The 13,368-nt window shown below is 39.3% G+C and overlaps 1 protein-coding gene across 2 annotated transcripts in view; it reads left to right on the top strand.

Annotated features, from left to right (window-relative positions):
* HIVEP1 (HIVEP zinc finger 1) overlaps window positions 1-13,368 on the top strand; it is a 294,523-nt gene that overhangs the window by 242,843 nt on the left and 38,312 nt on the right. The gene's annotated exons all lie outside the window — the stretch shown is intronic.

The following is a 13,368-nucleotide window of genomic DNA, read 5'->3' as shown; positions in this document are numbered from 1 at the left end:
TCCAACTGATAGTGTAGCGTACAAGCTGACATTCATTCATTGATAAAAACAAATCCTTGGGCCAAAAGCTTATCAATGATTTATTAATTCCCTTTTTTTCTACATGACTCATTACTTCACACTAATAGAGAATAAAAAGACAGTCTGAGAAACAGATTAACATCTGTTGTGAAGGAAGATAGTGACACCATTATGTTGTATTTCATATACAGCATATTTTTTTAGCTTGGCTTTGATTGTAAAATTTCATATTTTATTCCTATGGTGCAAGGACACTGAAATTACCTTAGAAACAGCAAAATGACAAAAAGTAAGTGCTGCACTAAACAAGAAGTAAGCGAAAAAGAAAAAGTGTTTAGTAGATAGTTAGCTATCTGTTATTGATCTTATGTCAGGATATAGAAAGATGGTTAAGAATTTTAAAGACTCATTTCAAGCCCCCATGCTTACTACAGTGTAAAACGCATGAATAGGATATGCTCCTGTTCAGATGCTTTGCACTGTGCTTGACATCCACACCAATTTCTTTTTCAGAGTGAAATAGATACTAGCGTAGGGTCTGTACCTAATTAACGGAGGGAGTGCTGCAGTTTCCCATATAAAAAACTGCTGCAAATTCCTGAGAGGTCTGACCTGGCATACAGGATGTGAACTGTCAGTAGACAGCTCAAATCCCTCTCTCTACCCATGCAGTGATTACTTTACACAAGCAGAACCTTGCAGTGTTAGCAACCCTCCTCCTTCTTCCTGCTCTTAGGGAGATTGAAGCATGCAGTTTCCAGCTCTCCTGTTCTCTGCGCTTCATCTGTCATAAACACGACACAATAGAGAAATTATTTCTTCTAATTAACAAATGGGCTTATGTTACTTAGGAGCAGCATCTGCTATTTGTTTTATGTTCAAAAGTGTGGTGCATGCATTATGCTCCCTTGTAGGTCCTAAAACTTTCAAAACCTTTCAAATGTATTTGTTTTTTAACCTATTTCAAATGGAGACTGGATCACTTCTGTCAAACTGTTTTCTCCTCCCAAATGCTTTTCTTAGTAATATCCATTTATAGTTGAACTTTATGCTAGGAAATAAGAATGCATGGACAGGCAGGATTTTTAATGCAGAAGAGATATGCTTTGTCTCTTCTACATTAAAGCTTTTCACCTGCCTGTCTGCCCCTTTACAGTGAGCTGCGCAGCTCACAGTACCAAATCAGGAATGCCAAAGCTGACTGAGTTCGGGATGCCACATTGCTGGATCAAAGATGAGTATAGTTCCGCTTTAAGGAGGCATTTGTTAAGAAGTGGGCCGCTCCCACTATGCATCCAGTTATTTATCACCTTAAAAAACAAAACAAAAAAAAAACCACTGACTATTTCCATTGAGGATGCTCCTTTGTTTAAGAATCAAATTGACAAATGCCTGGGGGCCATTTCCAAATACTTGTTTTTCCTAGCAGGCCCAGCTGTAAAAACTGCTATAGTTCATGCCTGCTGCATTACACTGTAGTGTTGACAGACTGTTGGACATTGGCTTTTGTATCTCCTCTCTGTTACTGTATTTAAACCCAAAACTAAAAATTTTATATATAGCAGCTTACTAGTCCTTTCATGGTGGATGTATTTGTTTTCTTTTTTCAGTTTTCTTTTTCTTTTTTCTCACTTCATAATCAAATAACATATTTCCTGTTTCTAGGTTTCTATGACACTCCACTGTATCAAGGGAGCGGAGGCTGTCACCCTAGGCTGCTCACCTAGTATATATTACAAATATGTTCATATCTCTTTATCTCAGTTACATGGGTAGGCAGGGCAATTAATAGTGCACAGAAGTTAGCTAAGAAGAAAGATAATCTTCAGTGTGAAGTGACAGGGACACTGCATTTCTGACATTATGAACAACTACTGTTTGTACTTGCTGAAAATTGTTCATGGCCTGAAAAAAAAACTAATGCAACCAGCACACCTAGGGAGCTTCAATATATTCTATTTTTGTTGTTGGATTTAGTTATCTTTTAACATATGGAGACCTCTTAGTCTTAAATGTTGGTCTGCAGAACAACAGTGCAAAAACAGTTTACTGCATATGTCTTTTGATAGAGAATATCTTTGTTGCTTTCTTGGACAACTTTATTAAAGCTGTTACTGGCAGAATAAGAACTTTTACCCCAGCTAAAGTAACATAAGTCTCAAACTGGCAATACTCCCGCCTCCAAAACCATGAAGTGTTCCACTCTAAGTCCAGGACTCGGTTCAATCCCAGGTCCTAGACTCCCAAATCTTTCAAGTCCTTCTTGCAAGAAAAGGACACACCCAACTTCTGAAGTGGGGGCATGTCTGTTGACCCTTCCAGTCATTTGGACCAAAAGCATCTTAGATATATAGTTAAAGAGGTTTCTAGGGGCTATACTCTGCAGGTAGTGTAGACTAAATCTACACTATCTGCAATTAGCTGTGGGCACATACTGCCAGCCATTGCAGCCATTCCATTGGGTCTGTCTTCTGCATTCCGAGTAATCACCAGTGTTCTAGCCCCAGTGCTGGACTTCTTGCTTTCCCAGGGCATTCCCATTGTGGGCTACCTGGATGACCTCCTAGTTGAAATAACAGTCAGCTCAGACTCTGTCAAACAAGGTCTGTCAGACTGTCCAAAGGTTCTCCTGGATCCTGAAATGCTGCAGCTGATTTGTCACTTGGAGTACCTTGGATACTGCTCAGTCCAGTGTTACTTCTGCAACAGAAACTTTAGACAGTCCATTCCCATATTTGGACTCTACAGGCCAGGAGCTGTCCAACTTTCCTATTCTGCATGAGAGCCCTGGGTTTGATAGTAGCCCTATTTGAGTCAGTCCCTCTTTCCCAGATTCATTATCAATATTCTATTGCAACACAATATTCTGTCCACCAGGACACAGCAATCCAGCCATGGAGTTGTGGGAATCCTTCATTCCTTCAGGTTCCAGCCTAATCCACATACGCTTTTCGCTTTTGGGGCATGGACAGTTTGCAGGCAGACTACCTCATCAGTATATGCTGTGGATGCTCTGTGGGATCAGTATAATCTGATCTTCACCTTTCCTTCTTTTAAACTCCTTCCTCATCTGCTCTGCACGATCAAGATAGAGGGTATGTTGGTTGTTCTCATCGCGCCTATCTTACTTGTCAAATGTAGTAATCAGACCTCATCAGGCAGACACCTCATAGGCTCTTTCAGTCGACCAGATTTTCTATCCAGGGACCGGATTACCACTCTGGTTCACGGTTGCTGGCTTTGCTGGTATGGCTGTTAAAGCCCAGGTCCTAAGAGATAAGAACCTCTCTGATTCTTTGATCCCTACACTTTTAAAAGCTACGAGGTCTATATCCTGCAAGGTCTACCATTGCACACAAAAAGCCTAAATTGCCTGGTTCAAGGAAAGAAAATGTCATCCAAGGAAAAACTCCATGGGAAGGATCCTCACCTTTCTGCAGTCTGGTCTGGATCAACATTTGTGCTTCCATCCCTCTGTCCAACCCAAGTGCATCCCAAGGAGATTTCCCTTCATTATTTTGATGTGGTTAGAGCTGTTGTGTTTATCTTGCATCTACTATCTCCACCAGGAAGACTGATTCTTTAGTGTTATTCCTGATGTTCCCCACAAGGGACAACCTGCTTTTTGCTCCAACAATTCTCTGGCTCCAATAAATTATCATATAAGCATATAGGCTTAAGGATAAGGTTCAACCCTTTACTCTCAAGGCACACTCTCCAAGATCCAAAAGTGCTACTTTGACCTCTCGACATCAGACACCCATTTCCCAGATTTGAGAAGCCACCACCTGGTTCATATCTTCAAGTTTTACCAGGTGGATGTTGGGGCCTCAGTTGATGCAAGCATTGGGCATAAGGTCCTGTAAGCAGCTCTTTGAGCCATAGGCTACCCCCCAGTTTCTATATGTTTTATGTGAACTTGTTTGTGTTTTTTTTTTTTTTTCATTATTTTTGCCCTCTTCTCTGTTGTACTGCTTTTAGGCGATCTAATTGTTCCTAATTTACTTCTGATTCTGCATCCCTTAATAAACCATACAGAAAACAGGATTTTGTACTCATGAATATCATTACATGTTCCTATACCCAACCAAAATTAAAGTGGTACCACATCGTAAAATGTACTAGAATCTTAGAAAAAAGAGGGGAACACAGGACTTTTGGGCACCCAATAATATATGAGGTTGAGTCTCTTCACATCTCTCTCTACACATCTGCAAGCCACACACACACGGAAGACCCTTTTGTGTGGTTTGGAGAGTTCATCACCCATCAGCCTGGGGAAGATTGTTGGAGATTTTGTGGCCCATATGTTTGCATATTTAAATGAGTCTTTTCTGTGTGTGGCTTGTGGATTTTTGAGCTTTCATCTCCTTAGGCATGATCTCCTTAGAGATAAAAAACAAATTTTTATTTTCTTTAGTTCTGACTATATTAAAGAAAAGAAAATCTATATAAAGCCGCTCAACATTTACCTTTTTAGAGTAGTAGTGTGTGTGTGTGTGTGTGTGGTTTTTTTTGCTTATTAAAGTATGCTTCTTGGGGTTCATTGCAGACATAAAGCAAACCTGTGCTGAGAGACATATGAATGCTGCCATCGCTATTTTCTGCTTCTGAAATTGTCCCTGTACTTCTCTCAGCATAGGTATCCTTTAAGTACGAAATCGTACATATGAATCTGTCAGTGAGCAGAAGATGAACTTGATAAATTCAAATACTTGACATTTTTGGTCAGAGTACTGGCAAATTATGTACGTACACTGTGATTTATGACATGCTTATGTAGAAACTCAGATCATTTTGGGAACATGCTTGTTTTATATGACAAAATTGAGTTCGAACATTAACTACTTCAGGACCTTCTACAATATTTAAACAACTTAAAGAGACCCTGTCACCAGACCATTTATTTCAGTAACGGTCTCCTTATTAGACAATATGTGCACTTAAAGGATTTTAGGTATGTTATTTACCTGTAATAGTTGTGTAGACATCCATAATCTATGGCTGCATGTTGTTATCTTGAATGTGATGTCAGCAGCCCTAGGAGACTCTGATCTGTCACTCAATTGACACTCTATAGTATTCCTCTCCAGCTGCTACATAAAAGATGATGTAGAAAGGTATGGAGAGGGGTGGAGAACTAAACCAACATCGGCAGTAATTAGACACTACCGGAATGGTGAATGGCTATGACGTGCAAGGAGAGAGGTGGTTGTGATAGGAAATTGACTCTTCATGAACTACACATTGCAGGTCAATAAAAATTAATTTATGAACAAGAAATGTTTTAAATATTTGGTTTTGTGTGCTTTTATCTGCTTTTTTTTTTTAAGCTCGTGACTGGTTTCTTTGGCCCTCCAGGAAATTTGTATTGGTGTATTAACCAACTGTACAGGGTTTAGTAAACACAACTTACATATAGATTCTCTTTCTAAATAAGAGCCATTCAGAGTAGTTCCTTCATAAACATTGCAACAGGCAGCTGCAATGGTCAGATGTTAGAAAATGTTAGGGCTCACAGCAGTCCTCTGTAGAGCAATCAAGTAAATCACGTTTTAAGAGGGCACTTGAAAGGCATTGAGGAGACATTGTCATGTCCTCACTGCCTGTTTTAATCCCTAAAAGCCTGCACCATTGCACCTCAACCATGTGCATTGCACACATTTGCAGGGCGCAATTCATGTGAATGGGTTGCATTTGTTGGACTTCTTTGCCTACCGAACATGACAGGGAGGATGATTTTTGCATGCGACATGTGTATACCCTTGGACGGCAGTCTTTGCAGTTTTGGGGGGGGGGAGGAGAAAAAAAAACACAGTTCAACCACAAGGTGTAAACATCAACTTAGAAAGTTACACTGCTATAGCGGTGTTAATGCAGCTCTCAGACCTGTTCTGTAATCTCATCATAAATGTTGCCCGAACTTTGGTCTGTTCCATAAGGTGTAAAAATTATTATTAGTCTTGCAGCAGTTGTACGAGGCTTATAAAGTGGGAATTTATTCACCAGCTAACAGATTAGAGAAATCATTAATTTTCAATTAGTCATATTTGTTCTGTTTTGTTTGAAGATTTTTCCCTCTAATTTATAAAAGTAGGAAATGAAATTTACTGCAAAATAATAATGGGGGGGGCTGCAACTTTGACTTTTCAAGAATTAAACTGAGGTTTGTTAAACTCTTACTTGATTTACACATGTGTATCATGAAGATGTTCTAGCAAGCTTGTGTTTCAAAGCAAAACAAACACTGAGATGTACTTACTGTATAAGCAACATAACCATGATGCCATGAGGTTAAAAAGCCACTGATTTGGGATCATTGATTTGGCCGTTAGTCACAACTGTGTCTATTAGCAGTGACAAATAGATATTAAAACAAACCTGTTGTTGTCCCAACTATAGGCAACAGTTTACATCATGTAGTAGGCAATTTCCAGTGCCCCCAGGTATTGCCAGTGTTATGGTAAAGCTACCTTCTTACTTTGAAAACTTGATATATTAACTCCATCGCTGCCATGGCTTTTCTTTTTGGGGGGGGGGAGGGGGACACCTTTAAAAAATAGTTTTAGGCCTAAAGACTTAAAACACTCCAAAATATATATTTTCTGAAACCAGAGATCCACTACAAAAGTGGAGTTACACTTTAAGGGAGAAAGACACTAGGTGTTTTTGCTGCCTGTGGTTAGTTTTTTGCTTCCTACTTGCTTTTCTATTGGCCACAAATTATGATGGGTCTTGTTACAGACAATAGGGAAGCTAAGATAGCATGAAAGGGGTAATCTGTACATGAATCATGAAAAGACTTGGTTGCTTTCCCCCTTTTGCAGCACTTAAATTGTAAAGTATGCTGGGGGTTAATGGAAAACTAATTCCAGAAATCAGTTTAAGGGCCAGTTCACATTTCAGTGCATCCAGAAAGTATTCACAACGCTGAACGTTTGCCACATTTTGTTATGCTACAGCCTTATAACAAAATGGATTAAATTAATTTTTTCCCTCAACATTCTACAAACAATACACCATAATGACAACGTGGAAGAAGTTTGTTTTGAAATCTTTGCAATTTATTAAAAATAAAAAAAAAACAAAAAAACACATGCATGTAAGTATTCATAGCCTTTGCCATGCCACTTAAAATTGAGCTCTGGTGTATCCTGTTGCCACTGATCATCTTTGAGATATTTCCACAACTTCATTGGAGTCCACCTGTGGCAAATTCAGTTGATTGTAAATGATTAGGAGAGGCATAACCCTGTCTATATAAAGTCCCCCAGTTAACAGTGCATGTCAGAGCACAAACCAAGCCATGAAGTCCAAGGAATTGTCCGTAGACCTCCGAGACAGGATTGTATCAAGGCACAGATCTGGGGAAGGGTGCAGACAAATTTCTGCAGCATTGAAGGTCTCAATGAGCACAGTGGCCTCCATCATCCATAAATGGAAGAAGTTAGGAACCACCAGGAATCTTCCGAGAGCAAGCCACCCAGCCAAAATGAGCGATCGAGGGAGAGGGGCCTTAGTCAGGGAGGTAACCAAGCACCCGATGGTCACTCTGAAAGAGTTCCAGTGTTTTTGTGGAGAGAGGAAAACCTTCCAGAAGAACAACCATCTCTGCAGCACTCCACCAATCAGGCCTGTATGGTAGAGTGGCCAGACGGAAGTCACTCCTCAGTAAAAGACAAATGGCAACCCACCTGGAGTTTGCCAACAGGCACCTGAGGGACTCAGACCATGAGAAACAAAACTCTCTGGTCTGATGAAGCAAAGATTGATCTCTTTGGTCTGAATGCCAAGCGTCATGTCTGGAGAAAACCAGGCACTGCTCACCACCTGGCCAATACCATCCTTACAGTGAAGCATGGTGGTGGCAGCATCATGCTGTGGGGATGTTTTTCAGCGGCTGGAACTGGGAGACTAGTCAGGATTGAAGGAAAGATGATTGCAGCAATGTACAGAGACATCCTTAATGAAAACCTGTTCCAGAGCGCTCTGGACTTTAGACTGGGGCGACGGTTCATCTTTCAACAGGACAATGACCCTAAGCACACAGCCCACATAACAAAGGAGTTGCTACGGGCCAACTCTGTGAATGTCCTGGAGTGGCCCAGACAGAGCCCGGATTTGAACCCGATTGAACATCTCTGGAGAGATCTGAAAATGTCTGTGCACCGACACTCCCCATCCAACCTGATGGAGCTTGACAGGTACTGCAAAGAAGAATGGGAGAAATTGGCTAAAAATATGTGTGCCAAGCTTGTAGCATTATACTAAAAATGACTTGAGGCTGTAATTGGTGCTAAAGGTGCTTCCACAAAGTATTGAGCTAAAGCATGTGAATACTTATGTACATGTGGGTTTTTTTTGTTTTTTATTTTTAATAAATTGTAAAGATTTCAAAATGAACTTCTTTCACATTTTCATTATGGGGTATTGTTTATAGAATGTTGAGGAAAAAAATTAACCTAATCCATTTTGGAATAAGGCTGTAACCTAAAATGTGGCAAAAGTTAAGCACTGTGAATACTTTCTGGATGCGCTGTACCTGTGTTTCAGTTGCTTTTTTTCTGCATCCAAAATGCACAGAAAGTAGGTTATATGGTTGTCAATGTCATAGTTCACATCAGTGCTTGCAGTTCCAGTGCGTTCCGGTTGCAGAAAAAAAAGTAGATCATGCTGCATTTTTCTGCACAGAACTGTACTGAAACGCATACAAAATGCACCAAAACGCACTGGAATGTACATGTCCCTAATTAAATTGAAGAAAAATAGAGGGGAAAAGATGAACTGGAATGCGTAAAAAATTCACTGGAACGTATCAAAAACGTACCAGAACATGTCAAAAGGGTGCATGCAAAAATGCATCCGGAACACATCTGGATTTCTGTAGTGTGAATCGGCCCTAAAGGTGCTAAGAGAATTACAGGGGCTGCAATTGCTGACATGGTTTTCAAAAGTGTAGGCTCTAGGACTGTCATCCAGCTTCTGACATCTATACCTGCCCAGCACAATGTTGGAGTGGTCTGCACTGCGGAAAAAAAAAATACTGTTTGCAGTGGTTTACAGGGTTACAGTGCAAAATAGTTTGGACTGCAATAACGTTCTGTGAATAGAAATGTCACTCTGGGATCATCGCATTGGTACTGTCCCTGCCAGCGCACATCAGAAGGAAGGTGTGTGATCAGCGTAGCTGTCTGATGAAAATGATCCCTTAAATGAATACTACAATAACTCACAATATGTGCTTATGAACAATACACTATACTTCCCCTTTTAAATGTGCCTAGTGTTTTGGTGTTTGTTTTTTTTCGATGGATGGATTTGCTTGAGTTCAATAGCCTGGCTGTTTTTACCATGTTCTTTTTGTTTGGGGTTGTCATCATTAGGGCATTAGTAAATAGTTTTGTGCTCTCACCTTTTGTGTTCAGATTCATCCCCATGGCTGGACATCTTACACTCTTGTCACCAAAATACATGGTTGCAATGTGAGGAATGTTAATATGTGAGTTAAACTGTCAGACCAGGTGAACCATTTAGCATGACAAAATGCAACTGTGGGTATCTTGTTTCATGGTGTGAACCCCAGCCCACTTTACCAATTGGCTTGATCTTTTGACTGGATGTGGGACTTTACTAGCAATCATTTATAGGTCCATCTCTGTGTATTATTTTCTTATATTCTCAGTAAAGGCAACAGTGTATCCTCAGTCTAGAGCCTGTGTTCTGCTTCTTTTTTGCGTAGATTAAAAACTGCCACCAGTAGCAGGCTCACTTAAAAAATGGTATTTAGCCAGATAGACATGTAAAAACAACCTTTATTTTCATTGATTTTCTTGATTCCATTTTCCTGTTCTAGCAATTGCGCTGCGTGTCCTAATATAAATGTGTTGTCTTTCTAAATATAAATGTGCTGTCCAGTGCATCCTGTAATCTGACAGACCTAGTCATATAGCTATATGTAAAAAAGAACCTTTCTATCTCTGCTATCCCATCAGTCTCTCTCCCTATGTGTATCTGTCATAGCTGTAAAAATAACACCAATATTTGTATTTAAAAATTACTAATATGTATTATAGCTGATTATGTTATCATACAGGAATTTAGTTGTGGTATCCTGCAATTCTATTTGCTTTTTTTCTTAGATATAGAAAATACCGGTCTACTTTCTTTCGGATTCTCCCAGCAGGTGGCACTATCAGCCAGAAATGCACATAGATCAGTGTCCTAATTCACAGGACAAATTTTGTGTGTCTGTGAAGGTTCTTATTTATCCAGGTTATGGTATATAGAACCTCTTCAATATTACAGGACACGTCCAGTTGAATGTGATAAACTACCTCTAGATATGGCAGATGTGCTCTTTATTTTATAAACCAGTTTTTGGATTTAAGCTTGCAGGGTGGAGCATGTTCAACCGAAAACATTTTTTTTCTTTAAATACCTCAGTATTTTGTATTGTATTGTGGCATTTTCTTATAGAGAAACTCCACTTTCGTTGGAAAAAAATGTAGCAAATAAAAAAAAAACCTATAGCATAAACGATTGTGACACAAGCCATATTGTAATTGAATGTTATCAAAAATTACCTTTCCCTTTCAATCTGCAGCACTGTAATTTTCTGTAAAATGCTATGCAATATGGCTACCTGGAGGCATTCTGTACAAAGATGGTGTACAGAATGCCCCTCAGATATGTAATTTTCTGCTTGTGCGATTGGCTCACAGATTTTTCTAGAGTCTGCACTAAGATGGAAATCAGATTTTGAGCATCTCCTGCAACAAAAATTTAATTTTTGTTGAAATACTCCCCAAGGGAAATCACGTCTAAAGGGATGCAGGCGTTGCTAGTCTCCTCATTAGAGCTCTGCAGGTGCAGCAGCTGACTGATAATTATAAAACCACTCCCATTCTCCTTCACTCTGCACATGGACACAAACAAACAAACAAACAGCTATTTCTTCAGAATAACAAAAGGTAGGAGTTTGCAACAATATTTGTTGAAATCCTTGAAATGTACATAGATCACCAAGAGGGGAATGTTTTTTTCTTCACAAAAGTGGAGTTACTCTTAAAGTAAACTATGTATTAAACTGATTTTACAGCATTACAGTGATACTATAGAACATCATTTTCTGTGGTTAACTATCCACTTAAAGACCGCAATGTAATGTGGACAGGTGGCAGCTACAGGATCAGCGACGTACTCGTACGACGCTGTGTTTTTACAGGTTTGCAGTGTGCATGTGTGTGCCCCCCACCTACCCTTCTGACCCCCACCGTCATTCCCTGCAGGACATGTTTGTCAGCAGGTCCCTGCCGGGACTCTGCTGATCTCCTGCAATGAATGAAGAAGCAGAGTTGTGCCTGTATTATTAAATACAGGCACAGGATCTAGCTGTATCTTCTCTCCCTGGAACCTTTTCATTTCAGGGAGAGAAGAAAGACACACCACACGTGAGTAAAAGCAGCACATTTGCACCCACATGATAGTTAGATACATATTAACCCCTTGCTTGCCATTTCTTTAACCCTTTAATCGCCCCAGATGTTAACCCCTTACTGCCCAGTGTCATTAGTACAGTGTCCATATTATTTATTAGCACTGATCACTCTGTTAGTGTCACTGGGGATATCAGTGGCAGTTAGTTGCCACCCAGTGCTAGTTGGTGTCAGAATGCCCGCAGCAGTCCTGCTGTAAGTCACTGATCGCCGCCATTACTAGTATAAAATAAATAAATAAAAATTCCAGTGTATATATACTGCCATTTGTAGATGCTATAACTTTCATATAAACCAATTAATATACACTTATTGGGATTTTTTTTTACCAAAGACATAGAAGAATACATTTTGGCCTAAATTTATGAAGAAATTTTATTTTTTTTGGATGTGTTTTATAGCAAAAAGTTAAAAATAGTTGGGGTTTTTTATTTCAAAATTGTGGTCGTTTTTTTGTTTGTAGTGCAAAAAATTAAAAATTCAGAGGTGATCAAATACCACCAAAAAAAAGCTCTGTTTGTGGGGAAAAAATTACGTAAATTTCATTTATGTACAGCGTTGCATGACTGCGCAATTGTCAGTTAAAGCATCGCTGTGCCATACTGCAAGAAATGGCCCAGTTATGAAGGGGAGTAAACCTCCCTGAAGGTAAATGGCTATAGTCGTATATCTAAAATTTAGCTTTGTTGCTATTTAGAAAACAGCAGTGCGAAAATAGTGATAAATTAGCAGTAAAACATAACCAGAGTACTTCAGTTACAGAATCTAAACTGATGCTAAACAACAGATGTTCACTAGATGGTCCAGTTAGTTTATGACATCACTAATACAGCCATCCACAGTAGTATGCACTATGAATAATAATGAAATGTCTAAGTGTTAAATCATTGGCAATACTTGATTTGCAATAGAAACCCTATTTTCATTTTTCTCTAACACAGCAGTAGATACCTGACAGACCTACAGCACCGTTATTAGTATGTTTAAATTTAGGAATTGAGGTTCAAGCTTAAATGTTCAGTCTTAATAAAACATGTTATTTCCACTGTCAGGCTGGATTTCACTTGTATCCTGAGTTTTGATCAAATGTAGCCCTATGCTTTTTTGAACTATGTCAGATCACAAATATATGTATATGCTTCAAAGGCTTTTCCTTCTCCCCTGCAGGGCACTTTTTAAGCAAATATTGGCAGGAATGTGGTGAAAATCCAAGTCATTAGTATATCTAGTTTTAGTGTCCTAGAATATTGTTACTTTGAAATGATAGTTCGTGATAAATGTAACCTTTATAAATTGTATAATCATCATCATGGTATAATCTGTTATTTTGTAGCTAATAACAATTCAGAGAAACTCTACATGTTTTGGGTAAATATATGCATTCCATGCTTGGGGTCAATGAGTTAGGATTTTTACATCAGTGCATTTTTACTTGTAAGTGCACCAAAGCAGTTGCAAGTTGTAAGTTATTGTCAGATGACATTTTCACCAATTTTGGAGAACCAAATTACATGCTCCATTCTTGCCTTGTATGTATGGCTGAGTGCCCATGCTAATGTGTATCTATGCTCAACATTGGGTTTCTGTTTAACCAGTGTCAGTGAGTATGCTATTGTTGAAAAGCACGATGAGTTCTAGGCACTGGAGGAGGAGTGTTGCCATGCACCTTTCCTGACAGCAATTCTGGCTTTGTTAGACCAGATGAGCGAACTAGTTGCACACTCACTAGAGATGAGCCTCTCGGGAAAGTGTCCAATGTTTACCAGTTCTTAAAGTGGCATCAAACCGGCATGTGGATTCCCCTTATACTCCAGCTGTTGACTGTCCCTCAGCTTCATCATGTCGAGTGATA

Source organism: Staurois parvus, unplaced genomic scaffold, assembly GCF_062004578.1.
Source record: "Staurois parvus isolate SC_StPar_1 unplaced genomic scaffold, SC_StPar_1.0 ptg000287l, whole genome shotgun sequence".
NCBI lineage: Eukaryota > Metazoa > Chordata > Amphibia > Anura > Ranidae > Staurois > Staurois parvus.
Note: the sequence above shows the minus strand (reverse complement) of the source record. Positions and strands in the feature narration are given on the sequence as shown.